The sequence below is a fragment of the Nycticebus coucang genome, chromosome 22, assembly GCF_027406575.1.
Source record: "Nycticebus coucang isolate mNycCou1 chromosome 22, mNycCou1.pri, whole genome shotgun sequence".
Taxonomy (NCBI): Eukaryota; Metazoa; Chordata; class Mammalia; order Primates; family Lorisidae; genus Nycticebus; species Nycticebus coucang.
The window spans coordinates 43,585,787-43,606,019 of NC_069801.1; positions in this window are offsets into that span (position 1 = coordinate 43,585,787).

Consider the following 20,233-nt stretch of genomic DNA (forward strand, 5'->3'; position numbering starts at 1 on the left):
ACAGTGTTGCTAGAAGGGTATTTCTATATGAAACTGATCAAGTTATTCTCCAGCTTAAAAAGTTGACGGCTCTTCTTTATATATAGAATATAAGACCTTCACAATCTGGCCCCACCTTATTATTCCAACCTTATCCCTCAACCATTCACCCCACACCCTAAATTGAATTCTTCGCAGTCTCCCAGTTCCAGAATCTGCACAGGCTGACCCCACCTATTTACTTGGAATGCCCTGGTAAACCTCTGTCGTCCCTCCCAATCCAACTCGAATGTCACTTCCTCTGTGAAACTTTCTCCTAGACACTATGGTGATGTTACTACCGCCTCTGTGTTCACACACGTAGCATTTTCACGGTTTGCTGTTTACACAGTACTTCCAGTAGACCACGAACTCCAAACATTAACTGATTCCTTATTTCAGAGCAGGAATGCAAGGGCAAGCATTCAGAGTTTCAATCCTAAAAAAATGCCTACGGTAAAAACAGCTTCAAAGGGCAAACCTCTTTCACAAACCTTAATACAGACGATTCCAAAAGAACTCACAATCCGCGTACTTTCTCGCACAAGCTCCCCTCTTTGTCGTCTGCCCTGGTCTTTTAGAGGACTAAGCCCAACACAGGGCTCTGAATGTTACCCACTGTCCTTCTCGGGCTCCGCGGTCGCCCGTGGTGGGAACCAGGAGAACAAAGCCCCAGTCACCGCAACCTCCGCCGAGATACAGTTTGGTTGTGCGGTCTGAGCAGAAGCTGGCTCCAAGAAGCGTCTCTACCGACTGCGGCCCCGCCTCTGGGACGTTGGGGTCGCGGGAACCCAGGCGGCAAACTCAAGCTCGCGCAGCCAAGAAAGCCGCACTGCGCCTGCTTACTGGTCAAAAACCGCGCCGGTCAGGGAACGGAGGCGGTACCGTAGGCGTCACTTACAGTCACCCGTGACGTTTCGGGCACCAGCCAATCAGCACCCCGCAGAGGCTGCATACTCGACCAATCCCAACCCTCTTTGAGAACTAAAAGCGCCACTGGCGCGCCTGGATCTGGATTTCGAGGATTTAAACCCCTCATTTTTTATCAACATTTAAGTTCCGGGGTAGGGTGGGTCGTGCGCACGCGCAGTGAAAAGCCCAGCTGCGTAGGCGTGAGTGTGGCAGAGCGTGGCAGAGCGAGTCAGAAGTGCCTCCTCCCTTGGTTATAGCTCAGCTATCGGAATAGGACACCTCAGGAACAGTTCCCAAACTCTTTACATGAAAGCACAGAAGTGAAGAGGAAGTTATATTTTTCGATTTCTTTTCTAAGAAGCATTCGCTAATCTTAATAAGAAAAAAATTTTTTAAGTTCTATTGAGCAGAAAAGAAAGTGACAAATTTATAAACCATATATATATTTACCTACACAACGAATATTGGTATTATATATAGTATTGATATAGTTATATATAGTCAGCCCTCTGTGTTTCTGGGTTCTGCAACCGAGGATTCAAGGAACTATGGGTGGAAAATACTCAGAAAAAATAAAAATAAAAAATAACAACAAGGGGTGGCACCTGTGGCTCAAAGGAGTAGGGTGCCAGCCCCATATGTGGAAGGTGGCGGGTTCAAACCCAGCCCCGGCCAAAAATTGCAAAAACTAACAAAATACAAATTTTAAAATACATTATAACAATGATTTACATAGCATTTACATTGTATTAGGTATCGTAAGTATTCTACAGATGATATGTGCATAGGTTATATGCAAGTATTATGCCATTTTATATAGGAGACCTGAGCATTCCCCTATTTTAGATACCCTCAGGTTCCTGGAACCAATCCCTGAAAGATACCAAGGGTATTAATATGAGTATGGTAATATATAGTTAACTCCACAGCTTATGTAATTGTGCCTTTTTCACCAATATCCTATATGAGTCTCCTAACAGCTAAAGTAGACAGGTGTCACCCTGTTCAAAAATGAACAAAGTGTATAAGGTCCCACAACTACTTAGTGCACTGTCAGGATTGAAAATGCCACCAGCTTTGCTCAAGACACCACTTTTGCTAGTTTCTTAAGTAATATAGGAATATCTTAAAAGTCTGAGCTGCCTTTGTAAATTGTCCTGTTCGGAATAAGCATTCACCCTTCTGAAAGAGTGAAAACACTATGTTGAAAAATGTACCAGACTGGCCAAGAAATAAATGCTCTATAGAGCATCATTCTCTACTTTCCTGGAAAAATTCTTTTTTTTTTTGTAGAGACAGAGTCTCACTTTATGGCCCTCAATAGAGTGCCATGGCATCACATAGCTCACAGCAACCTCCAACTCCTGGGCTTAAGCGATTCTCTTGCCTCAGCCTCCCGAGTAGCTGGGACTACAGGCGCCCGCCACAACGCCCAGCTATTTTTTTTTGGTTGCAGTTCAGCCGGGGCCAGGTTTGAACCTGCCACCCTCAGTATATGGGGCCGGCGCCTTACCAACTGAGCCACAGGTGCCACCCTGGAAAAAGTCTTATAATCTAGAGTGCAGACTTTGAAGAGAAGATGGTCAGTTCCTCAGCCCTAGCATGAGAGCAGGAAAAGCTTCAGATGACAACACATCAGGCCAACTGTTAGCCACCCAATGAAGAGCTCCAGAGCAAAGATTGCTGGTTAGAAGAGGGCAACCTTAGGCAGAAACAGCTACACCCTAGAATCTTTGCTGTGATTAGTCACTGCTTATAGCTTCTCAGAAAGAACAAGAACCTGGGCGGCGCCTGTGGCTCAGTGAGCAGGGCGCCGGCCCCATATACCAAGGGTGGTGGGTTCAAACCCAGCCCCGGCCAAACTGCAACAAAAAAATAGCCGGGCCTTGTGGCGGGCACCTGTAGTCCCAGCTACTCGGGAGGCTGAGGCAGGAGAATCGCCTAAGCCCAGGAGTTGGAGGTTGCTGTGAGCTGTGTGACGCCATGGCACTCTACTGAGGGCAATAAAGTGAAACTTTGTCTCTACAAAAAAAAGAAAGAGCAGAACCAAAGCTAGGGCAGATCCCAAAAGCCACAGCTGGAGGCTATCAGCCACCTGTTCTCTACAGCTGACTGGCCAGTTCTTTCTGGAGAGAGATCTAAGTGACACTCCTCAAGGGCTGCCATGGGATATATGAAATGCAAAGGCTCTGAGATGGGAATGTCCTCGCATCATCAAGGAAGAGCAGGCAGCCAGTATGTCTTGAATAGAGTGAATTAGGAGAATAGTGTTACAACTTGAGGTGGGAAGTAGTTAAGAGTGTTGCTAGATCATATGGGCTTGATAAGTATTCAGCTGCATTCTCCAGTTACAGGGGAAGCCATTGAAAGATTTTTAAGTAAAAGATTGGTGTAATTTTTTTTTAGGGTTTTTTTGTTTGTCTGTCTTTGAGACAGAGCCTCGAGCTGTCACCCTTGGTAGAGTGCTGTGGCATCACAGCTCACAGCAACCTCGAACTCCTGGGCTCAAACGATTCTCCTGCCTATGCCTCACAAGTAGCTGAGACTACAGGTGCCCATCACAACACCCAGCTATTTTTTGGGTGCAGCCGTCATCGTTCTTTGGCAGGCCCAGGCTGGATTTGAACCTGCCAGCTCAGGTGTTATGTGCCTGGCACCTTAGCGTTTGAGCCAAAGGCGCTGAGCCATTGATTTTAGGTTTTAAAAAGACTATTGAGAATAAAGTGAAAGGGGCAAGGACACCAATTCAAAGGCTGCTTCAATAATTTAGGAGAGCTATTGATGGTGGCTTGGACCAGAATGGTAGCAATGGAGGTGATGTGAGGTTGTTGGATTCTGGATATATTTTGAAGGTAGAACCAACAGGATTTGAAAAAAGATTAAATTTAGAATGTAAAAGAAAGTATCTCTGTGTGAACCACTCATGATTTATGATTTTCTTTAAAACTACTGTAAGATATCCATTTAACCTGAGTTAAATAAAAAGGAAGGGGGTAGCAAAACACAAAACTCCCCGCTCCTTAGACGTGGGCTGCGCATACTCACATTCTTCCAAAGTGTACAAGATGAAAAGAGGAGAGAAGAGAGAAGGGAGGAGGAAAGAATAACTTTACAGTGGTGAAACTTGACAAACACTGCTTCAAGCCAGATGATCAAAGCCAATATCAGTAGTTATAAGTCATGTGGATAGTATTTACACCAGATATGATATGATGAAAATGGCACTTCATCGCTGTTGTTTTCCTCTCTATAACTTGTAACCCTGTCTTATCCTGACAAAGACAAAAACTGATAGTAAAAGGCCTTATAAAATACCTAACCTCAAAACTTATAAAAAGTAAGGAAGGTCAGGTGACACCTGTGGCTCAGTGAATAGGGCACTGGCCCCATATACTGAGGGTGGCGGGTTCAAACCTGGCCCCGGCCAAACTGCAACAAAAAATAGCCAGGAGTCATGATGGGCACCTGTAGTCCCAGCTACTCAGGAGGCTAAGGCAAGAGAATCACCTAAGCTTAGGAGTGGGAGGTTGCTGTGAGCTGTGATGCCACGGCATTCTACTGAGGGTGACAAAGTGAGACTCTGTCTCTTAAAAAAATAAATAAATAAACAAACAAATAAATAAATAAATAAATAAGGAAAGTCAGGCCAGGTGCAGTGGCTCATGCCTGAAATCCTAGCACTCTGGGAGGCGAAGGCAGGTGGATTGCCCTGAGCTCACAGGTTCCAGACCAGCCTGAGCCAGAGCAAGATCTTGTCTCTAAAAATAGCCAGGTCAGGCTGCGCCTGTGGCTCAGTGAGTAGGGCACTGCCCCCATATATCGAGGGTGGCAGGTTCAAACCTAGCCCCGGCCAAACTGCAACAAAAAATAGCCGGGCATTGTGGTGGGCGCCTGTAGTCCCAGCTACTTGGGAGTTCGAGGCAAGAGAATTGCCTAAGTCTAAGAGCTGGAGGTTGCTGTGAGCTATGACTCCACATCACTCCACTGAGGGCAACAAAGTGAGACTCTGTCTCAAAAAAAAAAAAAAAAAAAGCCAGGCATTGTGGCAGGTGCCTGTAGTCCCAGCTACAGGCAAGAGAATTGCTTGAGCCCAAGAGTTTGAGGTTGCTGTGAGCTACGATGCCACAGTACTCTACTGAGGGCTACAAAGTGAGACTCTGTCTCAAAAAAAAAAAAGAAAAAATTAATAAGGAAAGTCTTACAAGCAGCCAGAGCCAAGAGAAACCTAAAAAGATATATGACAACTAAATGCAATGTGTTATTATAAATGCAGTTATGGAATTAAAAGTAAAAGCCATTACTTCGCTTGGCACCCATAGCTCAGTGAGTAGGGTGCTAGCTACATACACTGAGGCTGGTGGGTTTGAGCCTGGCCTGGGCCTGCTAAACAACAATGACAACCACAACCAAAAAAAAACAAAGCCATTACATAAAAATTCAGGAAGTCTAGGGCGGCGCCTGTGGCTCAGTCGGTAAGGCGCCGGCCCCATATACCAAGGGTGGCGGGTTCAAACCCGGCCCCGGCCAAACTGCAACCAAAAAATAGCCGGGCGTTGTGGCGGGCACCTGTAGTCCCAGCTACTCGGAAGGCTGAAGCAAGAGAATCGCTTAAGCCCAAGAGCTGGAGGTTGCTGTGAGCTGTGTGAGGCCACGGCACTCTACCAAGGGCCATAAAGTGAGACTCTGTCTCTACAAAAAAAAAAAAAAAAAATTCAGGAAGTCTAAATAAACTTTAGTTAATAATAATGTACCAATATTGCTTTATTAATTATAAAATTATAATTAAAAAATGTACCATGTAATATCAGATGTCAATAATAGCAAAAACTGAGTGTGAGGTATCGAAGCTCTGTACAATGCTCTCAACTTTTCTGAAAATCTTCAACTATTCTAAAAAATAAAGTTTATTAGAAAGAAAAAAGGAAGGGGCAAAGGGAAACTTTGAAGCATACGATGATCTTTTGAACAACCAAAAATAACATATTTGTCTTTTTTTGTTTTTTTTTTAGAGATGTCTCACTATGCAGCCCAGGTTGGTTTCAAATTCCTGGGCTCAAGCGATCCTCTCCCTTCCTGCCTCAGCTTCCCGAGTACCTTAGACTATAGGGGTACACCACCACCATCCCAGCCATGTCTTCCTTTTTGCTTAATAATAAGACAAATGTCAGTAATATTTCAATTAAATATTTGATTATGAATGGACTTAAATGGAATACATTTAATGCTAGGCATCAATTAAATACTTTCTGACTTGAATGAAAGGTAATCATTGACTTCATTTTAGAATTGAGATGATTCAGTTATCGTTAGGAGAGCTTGGAGATAACTGAAGAGCTTACTTCCCTAGAGATTTAAAATATTTTTTTTCAGGCACAGTCTCACTCTGTGCCCTGGGTAGAGTGCTGTGCATCATAGCTCACAACAACCTCATAATCTTGGACTCAAGAGATCGTCTTGCCTCTGCCTCCCAAGTGACTGAGACTACAGGTGCCCAATACAATGCCTGGGTAATTTTTTCCATTGTTAGCAGAGATGGGATCTTGCTCTTACTCAGGCTGGTCTTGAACTCCTGAGCTCAGGCAACCCACTCACCTGGACCTCCCAGAGTGCTGGGATTATAGGCATTGGCTACAGGAGTGAATCACTGAGTCCTGCCTAAAATAAAGTGCTGTAATTCTAGTACTTTGGGAGGCCAAGGCAAGATGATCACTTGAAAAAGAGAATTAGCCCTTAGTCATGGCATGTGCCTATACTCCCATCTATTGGGGTGGCTGCCTGAGGAGGACAGCCTGAGCCCAGGAGTTTGAGGTTTCAGTGAGTGGTGATAATGCCACTGCACTCTAGCTGGAGCAACAGAGTGAAACCCTGTCTCAATAAACTCTTAATTAAATGCAACAAGCAATAGCTTTGGGGACCTGGTCCCAATTCTGCCATTTAATCTCTCTCAGATTGATTTTCCTCATTTGCAAATTGTACATAATCCTAAAAAAAAGTTAATGCATAATGAGTGTGAAAGTTAATTGAAAGGGATACTTATGTATTATTATAAGTCTAGGTGTACTGACAATTGACATTATTAATAAATGACAAAAACATTGCTCTATATTCAATATTCAAAGAAATTAAGGGAACTGATTTGTTAAATTAGAAAGAGAAAAAGTGGAGCGGTGGAGCAAGATGGCAGCCGAGTAACAGCTTCCTTGCATCTGGGCACCGTGAGTCTGGGGATATAGGACTCCAGGCATCTCTGGCTGGTGGGATCTGCCTAGCATCACCCCTGAGAGGATACAGGGAGTCAGCGAGAGACTTCTGGACCCCAAGAGGAGGACTAAAACAGTGGAAAACCGGCAAGTGGTCGCGTGTGTTCAATCCGCCTAAACCCGCCCGCAACTGTAAGTTCAGTAGCAGCGAGACTGCAAACCAGAAAGGCCTTACCTGTGAACTGTTTTGGTGTCTTTGGACTTGGCACTCAGCTGAACTGCCTTGGGGAGAGCCTGAGCGGGAGTGCGGAGAACTTTGGCCTTTGTCTAGGGCCCCAGTCTGAGCCGCTGAGCCAGACGGAGCTAATAGAGTTTGGCTCTGGGTCACAGGCAGACATTGTGAGCGATCTGCCCTGGCAAGCTCCGCCCTCAGGGTCCCAGAGCTGGAATTGGGTGGGAGCTGGTAACCCAGCGACCAAGTAGCCTAAGGGCGGGGTCTGAGCCGCCTTGCAGCCCTAACCCTCGGGGGCAGAGGGAGACCAGTTTTGACACACAGGGTAAGTGGATAGCCACTTCAGCAGTGATTCCAGCAACAAGCACTTCCCTGAGAAAGCTTCTGCTCAGTAAGTGAACAAGTTCAAAGTGCCTTTTAAGTGGGCTGAAGAGAGATTTAGGGTGTCTACCTGCTGGGGTTCGAGAAACTAGCAGCCTCCAGTCGTATCAGAACTGTGATTAACATCTCATACCTCAGAAGACCACGTGTTGCCCAGACAATATTCAATTCCATATGCATACTGCTTTGTTTTTGGTTGCGTGTGTGTTTTTTTTTGTTTGTTTGTTTGGTTTTTTTTTTTGGTTTGGTTTTTTTTTTGTTTATTTTGACGTTCTAGATTGTTGTTTTGTTTTTTAAGTTCAACCTTTTCCATACAGATCCTTTTTCTTTCTCAATTTTTCTAGTTTAATTATAATTTCCCATTGCTGCCTATTTCAATAATCAGAACTTCATTTTTGTTAGTGTTTCTACCACTATTATTTGGTTTTTCCAGCCAATTTTATCCCGTAAAGTTTTCTGTTTGCTTGTTTTGGTTTGATTTATAGCATTTTTGTCTTTCCTCTCTACTTGGTGGAGGTGGGGTTCTGTGTCTGATCAGGTTAGTAAAGAGCTGCTGACCTCAAGGGAACCACCCCACTTGGCACCCCCAGAAGGTGTTTCTTTTTTTTTTTAAGGTTGTATCAAAGTACCCTACTGTACACCTATATTGCTCTGTCTCCCTCTTTCTGTGCCTCTCTTCTTTTTGTCAATATTCCTTTCACCCAACCACTCTCCTTTCTCTATTTTTCTTTTTTTCATTTTTTTTTTTTTTTCTTATCACTCGGTCCTCATTTCTTTCATCGCTTTTTTGCTCTTAAACCTTCTCATCCTTCTGGTCCTGTAACCCTTAGTCCACAGGCACAAGAACTTAAAGAGCAAGAGGAATTGAAAGGAAAACTAGGGCAAGTAAACAGATAAAAGAAATCACCCATGAGGAAGAATCAGCAGAAAACTCCAGGCAACATGAAGAACCAGTCCAGAACTACCCCGCCAAGGGACCATGAGGTAGCTACTGCAGAGGATTCCACCTATACAGAAATGTTAGGAATGACAGAAAGGGAATTTAGAATACACATGTTGAAAACAATGAAGGAAATGATGGAAACAATGAAGGAAACTGTTAATAAAGTGGAAAATAACCAAAAGGAAATTCAAAAACAGAATCAAATAAGAGATGAACGATATGAAGAATATAAAAAGGATATAGCAGAGCTGAAGGAAATGAAACAGTCAATCAGGGAACTTAAAGATGCAATGGAAAGTATCAGCAACAGGTTAGACCATGCAGAAGAAAGAATTTCAGAGGTAGAAGACAAAGTTTTTGAGATAACTCAGATAGTAAAAGAGGCAGAAAAGAAGAGAGAGAAAGCAGAACGTTCACTGTCAGAATTATGGGACTTTATGAAGCGTTCCAACATACGAGTTATAGGAATTCCAGAAGGGGAAGAAGAATGCCCCAGAGGAATGGAAGCCATACTAGAGAATATTATAAAAGAAAATTTCCCAAATATCACCAAAGATTCCGACACACTGCTTTCAGAGGGATATCGGACCCCAGGTCGCCTCAACTCTAACCGAGCTTCTCCAAGACACATTGTGATGAACCTGTCCAAAGTCAAGACCAAAGAAAAGATTCTGCAAGCTGCCAGGAGTAAGCGCCAGTTGACCTACAGGGGCAAATCCATCAGATTGACCGCAGACTTCTCTAATGAAACTTTCCAAGCAAGAAGACAATGGTCATCTACCTTTAATCTACTTAAACAGAACAATTTCCAGCCCAGAATTCTGTACCCTTTTAAGCTAAGCTTCAAAATTGACGGAGAAATCAAATCATTTACGGATATACAAACATTGAGGAAATTCGCCACAACAAGACCAGCTCTACAGGAAATACTTCAACCTGTTCTGCACACTGACCACCACAATGGATCAGCAGCAAAGTAAGAACTCAGAAATTAAAGGACAGAACCTAACCTCCACACTGATGCAAAAGATAAAACTAAGCAATGGACTCTCACAAAATAAGACGAATAGAATACTACCACACTTGTCAATTATCTCAATAAATGTTAATGGCTTGAATTCCCCACTGAAGAGACATAGATTGGTTGACTGGATTAAAAAACACAAGCCATCCATTTGCTGTCTGCAAGAAACACACCTGGCTTCAAAAGACAAATTAAAGCTCCGAGTCAAGGGTTGGAAGACAATTTTTCAGGCAAATGGAATTCAGAAGAAAAGAGGAGTTGCAATCTTATTTTCAGACACATGTGGATTTAAAGCAACTAAAGTCAAAAAAGACAAAGATGGTCACTTTATATTGGTCAAGGGAAAAATACAACAAGAAGACATTTCAATTCTAAATATTTATGCACCCAATTTAAATGCTCCCAGATTCTTGAAGCAGACCTTACTCAGTCTGAGCAATATGATATCTGATAATACCATCATAACAGGGGACTTTAACACTCCTCTTACAGAGCTGGACAGATCCTCTAAACAGAAATTAAACAAGGATATAAGAGACTTAAATGAGACTCTAGAACAACTGTGCTTGATAGACGCATATAGAACACTCCACCCCAAAGATAAAGAATATACATTCTTCTCATCACCCCATGGAACATTCTCCAAAATTGATCATATCCTGGGACACAAAACAAATATCAACAGAATCAAAAGAATTGAAATTTTACCTTGTATCTTCTCAGACCATAAGGCACTAAAGGTGGAACTCAACTCTAACAAAAATGCTCAACCCCACCCAAAGGCATGGAAACTAAACAATCTTCTGTTGAATAACAGATGGGTGCAGGAAGAAATAAAACAGGAAATCATTAACTTCCTTGAGCATAACAACAATGAAGACACAAGCTACCAAAACCTGTGGGATACTGCAAAAGCAGTTTTGAGAGGAAAATTCATCGCTTTAGATGCCTACATTCGAAAAACTGAAAGAGAGCACATCAACAATCTCACAAGAGATCTTATGGAATTGGAAAAAGAAGAACAATCTAAGCCTAAACTCAGTAGAAGAAAAGAAATATCCAAAATCAAATCAGAGATCAATGAAATTGAAAACAAAAGAATCATTCAGAAAATTAATGAAACAAGGAGTTGGTTTTTTGAAAAAATAAATAAAATAGATAAACCATTGGCCAGACTAACGAGGAATAGAAAAGTAAAATCTCTAGTAACCTCAATCAGAAATGATAAAGGGGAAATAACAACTGATCCCACAGAGATACAAGAGATCATCTCTGAATACTACCAGAAACTCTATGCCCAGAAATTTGACAATGTGAAAGAAATGGATCAATATTTGGAATCACACCCTCTCCCTAGACTCAGCCAGGAAGAAATAGAGCTCCTGAACAGACCAATTCCAAGCACTGAGATCAAAGAAACAATAAAAAAGCTTCCAACCAAAAAATGCCCTGGTCCAGATGGCTTCACTCCAGAATTCTATCAAACCTTCAAGGAAGAGCTTATTCCTGTACTGCAGAAATTATTCCAAAAAACTGAGGAAGAAGGAATCTTCCCCAACACATTCTATGAAGCAAACATCACCCTGATACCAAAACCAGGAAAAGACCCAAACAAAAAGGAGAATTTCAGACCAATCTCACTCATGAACATAGACGCAAAAATTCTCAACAAAATCCTAGCCAATAGATTACAGCTTATCATCAAAAAAGTCATTCATCATGATCAAGTAGGCTTCATCCCAGGGATGCAAGGCTGGTTTAACATACGCAAGTCTATAAACGTTATCCACCATATTAACAGAGGCAAAAATAAAGATCACATGATCCTCTCAATAGATGCAGAAAAAGCATTTGATAAAATCCAGCATCCTTTTCTAATTAGAACTCTGAAGAGTATAGGCATAGGTGGCACATTTCTAAAACTGATTGAAGCTATCTATGACAAACCCACAGCCAATATTTTACTGAATGGAGTAAAACTGAAAGCTTTTCCTCTTAGAACTGGAACCAGACAAGGTTGTCCTCTGTCACCTTTACTATTCAACATAGTGCTCGAAGTTCTAGCCAATGCAATTAGGCAAGACAAGGAAATAAAGGGAATCCAAATGGGAGCAGAGGAGGTCAAACTCTCCCTCTTTGCTGACGACATGATCTTATACTTAGAGAACCCCAAAGACTCAACCACAAGACTCCTAGAAGTCATCAAAAAATACAGTAATGTTTCAGGATATAAAATCAATGTCCACAAGTCAGTAGCCTTTGTGTACACCAATAACAGTCAAGATGAGAAGCTAATTAAGGACACAACTCCCTTCACCATAGTCTCAAAGAAAATCAAATACCTAGGAATATACCTAACGAAGGAGGTGAAGGACCTGTATAAAGAAAACTATGAAATCCTCAGAAAGGAAATAGCAGAGGATATTAACAAATGGAAGAACATACCATGCTCATGGATGGGAAGAATCAACATTGTTAAAATGTCCATACTTCCCAAAGCAATCTACCTATTCAATGCCATTCCTATCAAAATATCAACATCATACTTTCAAGATTTGGAAAAAATGATTCTGCGTTTTGTATGGAACTGGAAAAAACCCCGTATAGCTAAGGCAGTTCTCTGTAATAAAAATAAAGCTGGGGGCATCAGCATACCAGATTTTACTCTGTACTACAAAGCCATAGTGCTCAAGACAGCATGGTACTGGCACAAAAACAGAGACATAGACACTTGGAATCGAATTGAAAACCAAGAAATGAAACTAACATCTTACAACCACCTAATAAACCAAACAAGAACATACCTTGGGGGAAAGACTCCCTATTCAATAAATGGTGTTGGGAGAACTGGATGTCTACATGTAAAAGACTGAAACTGGACCCACACCTTTCCCCACTCACAAAAATTGATTCAAGATGGATAAAGGACTTAAACTTAAGGCATGAAACAATAAAAACCCTCCAAGAAAGCATAGGAAAAACACTGGAAGATATTGGCCTGGGGAAAGACTTCATGAAGAAGACTGCCATGGCAATTGCAACAACAACAAAAATAAACAAATGGGACTTCATTAAACTGAAAAGCTTCTGTACAGCTAAGGAGACAATAACCAAAGCAAAGAGACAACCTACACAATGGGAAAGGATATTTGCATATTTTCAATCAGACAAAAGCTTGATAACTAGGATCTATAGAGAACTCAAATTAATCCACATGAAAAAAGCCAACAATCCCTTATATCAATGGGCAAGAGACATGAATAGAACTTTCTCTAAAGACGACAGACGAATGGCTAACAAACACATGAAAAAATGTTCATCATCTCTATATATTAGAGAAATGCAAATCAAAACAACCCTGAGATATCATCTAACCCCAGTGAGAATGGCCCACATCACAAAATCTCAAAACTGCAGATGCTGGCGTGGATGTGGAGAGAAGGGAACACTTTTACACTGCTGGTGGGACTGCAAGCTAGTACAACCTTTCTGGAAGGAAGTATGGAGAATCCTCAAAGCACTCAAGCTAGACCTCCCATTTGATCCTGCAATCCCATTACTGGGCATCTACCCAGAAGGACAGAAATCCTTTTATCATAAGGATACTTGTACTAGACTGTTTATTGCAGCTCAATTTACAGTCGCCAAAATGTGGAAACAGCCTAAATGCCCACCAACCCAGGAATGGATTAACAAGCTGTGGTATATGTATACGATGGAATACTATTCAGCCATTAAAAAAAATGGAGACTTTACATCCTTCGTATTAACCTGGATGGACGTGGAAGATATTATTCTTAGTAAAGCATCACAAGAATGGAGAAGCATGAATCCTATGTACTCAATTTTGATATGAGGACAATTAATGACAATTATGGTTATGGGGGGGGAAACAGAAAGAGGGAAGGAGGGAGGTGGGTGGGGCCTTGGTGTATGTCACACTTTATGGGGGCAAGACATGATTGCAAGAGGGACTTTACCTAACAATTGCAATCAGTGTAACCTGGCTTATTGTACCCTCAATGAATCCCCAACAATAAAAAATAAAAAAATAAAAAAAAAGAAAGAGAAAAAGTGCAATGAAATAAAATCCATAAATGCTATACCAAGTAAGTACTAAGCTTTGTGCTAGATGGCATGGGAGGTGAAAGTATACGATAAGCAGAGAACAAAGAAGACACAATTTTACAGGCTAGCTAATAAGAGGTAATTGCCAAAAGCAAATATGAATATTATTCGATTGCAGGCCAGTTTAAATAGAAGAATCCATACAATGCTATTCTTTGATCCTTATTTATATATATCCATGTGTCATTTCAAGACACTGTGGAATTGCTATGACTTTTGGACCCTATACAAGAAAAGCTATCAGTCTTATTTTTCAAGTTTCCAAGTGCTAGCCTGGGAGGGTGGTGGCTCTCACCTGTAATCCCAGCGAGTGTGGAGGCTGAGGCAGGAGGCTCACTTGAGTCTGGAGTTCAGTGCTACGGTGAGCTGTGATTGCATCATTGCATACTAGCCTGGGCGACATAGCAAGACCCTGTCTATGAAAAACAAACAAACAAGTACTTTAATTTGCTTCATGGAGATCCATTTCCAGTGTGTCAGACTTTTTAAGAATATAAGTAATGGTTACATAAACAATGTTAGAACAAGAAAAAAATGTAAAGGGGAAAATGCGTCCAAAATTCTATATCCTAACTGCCGTTGACTGAATGTTTGTGTTTGTGTTCTCCCCCAAATTCCTATGTTAAAATCCTAACCCCCAATGCGGTGATAGGAGGTGGAGCCTTTGGGAGGTGATTTGGGATTAGGGTTCTTATAAAAGAATCTCGCTCCCCCCCAAAAAACTCCCTTTCCCCTTTCTACTATGTGACATCACAAGGAGAAGATGACTGCCTGTGACCTGGGAAGCAGGCCCTCACTGGATACCAAATCTGCTGATACCTCGATCTCAGACTTCCCAGCCTGCAGAATGGTGAAAAATAAATTTCTGTTGTTTATAGACTACCCATGCTATGGTATTCTATGACAGCAGCCTGACAGTCTAAGACACTAATATACAAATATTTTTCCTATTCCCTTTCAGTCCTTGTCCATGTGACCTGGTCTTTGTTATTAGATCAGGTAAATGTTTTAATTAGCATAAACCCAGATGCTAACAGACTGAATATGGGGATTAAAGCGCTATTGTTATCACCAGGAACAAGGAAGTTGGAATCAATTATTTGATCCTCTTCCTGGTTCTGTTACTTATTTACTGGATAGAGTTTCTCCCAACACCCAACTTTCCTTCTCAATTACACTTCTGAACTAAATTGTACTACTAGTTTTTTAAAACTGTAGCTTTGAATAGCCAGGCATTGTGGCAGGCGCCTGTAGTCCCAGCCACTCGGGAGGCTGAGGCCAGAGAATCACTTAAGCCTAAGAGTTTGAGGTTGCTGTGAGCTGTGACGCCACAGAACTCTACTGAGGGTGACATAATGAGATTCTGTCTCAAAAACAACAACAACAACAACAGAACTGTAGCTTTGAAGGAACATCTTTTTTTTTCCTTAATTTTTATTTTTGAGTCAGAGTCTTACTGTCACCTGGGTAGAGTGCCATGGTGTCATAGCTCACAGCAACCTCAACTATTGGGCTCAAGTGATCCTATTGCCTCAGCCTCCCAAGTACCTGAGACCACAGGTGCTTGCCACAATGCCTGGCTGGTTTTTCTATCTTTAGTAGAGATAGGGTCTTGCTCTTGCTCAGGCTGGTCTGAAACTCCTGAGCTCAAGCAATCCACCCATCTCAGCCCCCTAGAATGCTGGGATTACAGGTTTGAGCCAGCATCCACGATTCCCCCATCCCCCAGAACATTTTATTTTTAAAGGGATTGCTAATCTGTCAATTTATACAACATTCCTTCTAGACACTTAAGCTCAATTACAATGTTATGTTTCAACTCATGCTGATTTATTTTACTTATTTTTTAAATCTTGGATTATTTGGAATGAAGACTAGAATGATCAAATATCACACACCAGTAAATTCTCTATAAGCATTTACGACACTGAGTTAACGTACCATCATCCTGATTTTGCAAACAATAGGTATAACCAATCAACCTAACACTTGCAAAGTTAGTGAGCAATGATATTGTAAGATCAACTAAAGACAATCTCCCTTCACTGCTCTGCCTGCAGTTTTTCAAAATAAAACTGAAAAAGCTCAGCTGATGAAGACACTCCTAGGAGGATAAGCATATTGCTTACTGCCAGATTTGGTACATCAGATTTTTTATTTTATTTTATTTTTATTTTTTAATTTTATTTATTTATTTTGAGAAAACGTCTCACTTTGTCACCCTTGGTAGAGTGCTGTAGCATCATAGCTCACAGCAACCTCAAACACTTGAGCTCAAGAGATCCTCTTGCCTCAGCCTCCCAAGTAGCTGACTACAGACACCCGCCACAACACCCAGCTATATTTTTAGAGACAGGGTCTCACTCTTGCTCAGGCTGGTCTTGAACTGAGCTCAGGCAACCCAGCCGCCTTGGCCTCTCAGAGTGCTAGGATTACAGGCCTGAGCCTTCACATCAGATTTTTTTTTTTTAGACAGAATTTCACTATGTCACCCTCCATAGAGTGCTGTGGAGTCACACCTCACAGCAACCTCCAACTCTTGGACTTAAGTGATTCTCTTGCTTCAGCCTTCCAAGTAGCTGGGACTACAGGTGCCCACCACAACACCCAACAATTTTTTGGTTATAATTGTCATTGTTGTTTGGCAGGCCCGGGCTGGGTTTGAACCCCCCAGCTCTGGTGTATGTGGCTGGTGCCCTAGCTGCTGACCTACAAGTGCCCAGCCTTCACATCAGATTTTTAAAGACTTTGTTTCCTGGCCGGGCACAGTGGCTCACACCTGTAATCCTAGCACTGTGGGAGGCCGTGGCAGATGAATTGCTTGAGCTCACAAGTTCGAGACCAGACTGAGCAAGAGCCAGACCCTGTCTCTACTAAAAATAGAAAAAATGAGGCAAGAAGATAGCTTGAGCACAAGAGTAGGAGGTTGCTGTGAGCTATGATGATGCCACTCTACCCAGGGTGATAGCTTGAGACTCTGTCCCCCCTCCCCAAAAAGACTTTGTTTCTCTTAACTGGTGCTTTCAGAATCTTTGATAAAATTTCCTTTCATAAAGGCTTACAGCAATAAGCACCAAATCTGAATAGCAGAAACTTTCATTTAAAAAACTCCATTATGTATCAGGTTATGCAATGGGCTAAGCATCACTTCAGGAAACAGATAATGATATAATAGATGACTATGGAGGCCTGAATACACTGCATGAGGTCCATTTGCTTAAGAATAAGAACCATAAACCCAGGCTCAGTGGCTCACATCTATAATCCTAGCACTCTGGGAGGCCGAGGCAAGTGGATTGCTTGAGTTCAGGAGTTCCAGAACAGTCTGAACAAGAGCGAGACTCCGTCTCTATTAAAAAAAAACAGAAACTAGGCTGTGCCCATAGCTCAGTGGTTAGGGCATTGGCCACATACACCAAGGCTGGTGGGTTTGAAACTGGCCTGGGCCTGCCAAACAACGACAACTGCAACCGCAACAAAAAAAAGCTGGGCATTGTAGTTCCAGCTCCCTGGGAGGCTGAGACAAGAGAATCGCTTAAGCCCAGGAGTTTGAGGTTGCTGTGAGCTATGATGCTACAGCACTCTACCCAGGGCAACAGCTTGAGACTCTGTCTCAAAAAAAAATAGAAAAACCCTCCCAAAATAGAAACTAGCCAGGCATTGTGATGGGGACCTGTAGTCTCAGTTATTGGGGAGGCTGAGGCAAGAGGATCACTTGAGCTCAAGAGTTTGAGGCTGCTGTGAGCTATGATGTCATGGCGGTCTACCCAGGGTGACAGAGTGAGACTCAATCTCAAAAAATAAAAAATAAAATAAATGTGAATCATGTTGTAACAATAACACATTGTCAGGCTGTGTTCAGTGCTCTACAAAGAGTAATCACGCATAATTCCTTCCTTTAAGGTAGAGGTTCTCAATCTGTGTGTCATGATCATTTGTAACAATGAAAATACATCCTGCATATCAGATATTTACATTACGATTTATAACAGTAGCAAAATTACGGTTATGAAGTAGCAACGAAAATAATTTTATGGTTGGGGGTCACCACAACATGAGGAACTGTTTTATTAAAGGGTCGCAGCATTAGGAGGCATTAGGAAGGTGGAGAACCACTGCTTTCAGGACTCCAAATCTAGTGTGGAGGTATCCAATATGGTACTACAACAGATGTAACAAGGCTGTTGGTGCAAGACGGTAGAAACAGAAAAGAGGGACAGCTAATCCAGTCTTAGGAATTCATAGAAAGCTTCATAGAGGAAGCAGAATCTGAGCTGAATCCTGAAAAATGACTAAAATGTAGTCAGCAAACATTAGTGGTCAAGGATGAGAAAATGAAAATATGGAAACAGATGATCTCTCCCTAAAAGGTTATTATGATACATGGGACCCATGAATACTGACAAGGTCCTTTCTTTTTTTTTTTTTAAGAGATAGAATCTCACACTGTCACTTAGGCTGAGTGCAGTGGCACAATCTTAGTTCACTGCAGCCTTGAACACTTGGGTGCAAAGGATCCTCCTGCCTCAGCCTCCCAAAGTGCTAGGATTACAAGCATGAGCCACTGAGCAGGGTCTGCTTTGTGGTACTGAACAGAGTACTTCCATTTCCTGGCTATCTTTATCCATCTGTCAAATAACGGTACTAACTTCACAGCATTATGAAGATTTTATAAGACAAGGTGATGTTTAGCTAATATACAACTGGTAGGACTGTACTAGTGATTAAAATACTGAAATATTTACATATGAGTTGGTATATATCTACTTCCCCCAGCACTTCCAGTGCCCTCCACCTCTGTCCTGGGACACCTTGATCTCTCTCCATGATTCAGCAATTAGAGGATGTCTGATACAGCACATCCTGGTACAAAAATATTCCAATTATTTTGATACTTTAAAAGTTTGAATATTATCCAAAAAGATGAGTAATTAAGTGAAATGTTTGGCACATAGAGGACATTCAATAGATATTCCTCTATTGAATAGAAAATAGATTAATTTAAACTATAGATCCCATCTATGGGTATGGATAGGGAAGGGCCCTCTAGTGGGAGAAATAATTTATTCTATGTATATTTATTGGGACATACTATTATTGCATGTCTAGTTGTTTGTATTCAGGTAGAATTCATTGCTTCTCGGTCACCCCCAAGGAATAGGAACACTGATACATTGCTAAGACAAAAATGAAATCTTTGGGGACAAATTAGGACTAAGGTGTTACAAGACAGACCTTTCACTACGGACAAGCAGCAGGGTTGAATGCATACGCATCAGTGCAATATGGTGTCTTTTCGGGATCCTGGTCTCCTTGGCTTGGTTCCATCATGATTGCTATGATAGGATGGGCCAAAAGCTACTTGGAGATACTGACTTCCTTGGTTTGTTTCCCTTCTTGAGTGCTCCAAAGTATCTGGACTGGGGTTTCCCAGGAGGGAAGGTCATCTAGGCCTGCCTCAATTACATGAGAGAATTCTCTAAACTCTATATGATCCAGTTCAGCTTACTAAAGGTAAGATTCCACAGAAGGGTTTTGGGCCTAATAGCAGCTTTCAAACATGGCTCCAAAATTCTGTGACACTTCTCATATTGAAAGCAGGGCTATGCTGGGTGCAGTGGTTCATGCCTGTAATCCTAGCACTCTGGGAGGATGAGGTTTGTGGATTGCCTGAGCTCAGGAGTTGGAGACTAGCCTGAGCAAGAGCAAGATGCTGTCTCTTAAAAAAAAAAAAAGCTGGGCATGTGGCAGGCACCTATAGTCCCAGCTACTTGGGAGCCTGAGGCAAGAGGATCACCTGAGTCCAGCAGTTTGAGGTTGTTGTGATCTATGATGCCATAGCACTCTACTGAGGGTGACAAAGTAAGACTCTGTTTCAAAAAAAAAAAAAAAAGAAAAGAAAAGAAAGAAAAGTAGGGCCTATGTACCCTCTTACCCTCTCCTTGAATCTGACCTCTGTGTTTGGTTGAGACTGGAGAGAGCATGGTAGAAGAATTGCTGCAGCAGTTTCTATGACCAGACTTTTAAAATATGGAAATTTCCTACCGGGCATGTTGATTCACACCTGTAATCCCATCACTTTGGGAGGCCAAGGTGGGAGAAACGATTGAGTCTAGGAGCTTCTTTGAAAGCAGACTGAACAACATAGGGAGGTCTTGTCTTACAAAAAATAAAAATAAAAGTATTAGCCAGGCATGGTGGCATGCACCTGGTACCAGCTGCTCAGAAGGCAGAGGCAAGTGGATCACTTGGCAGGAGTTTGAGGTTGCTGTGCAATGTGATGATGCCACTGTACTTTGACCCAGGCAACAGTGTGAAACTCTGTCTCAAAAAAAAATTGGCAGTTTCCATTCTCTATCTCTTGCAATGTTTACTCTTGGAACCCAACCATCATG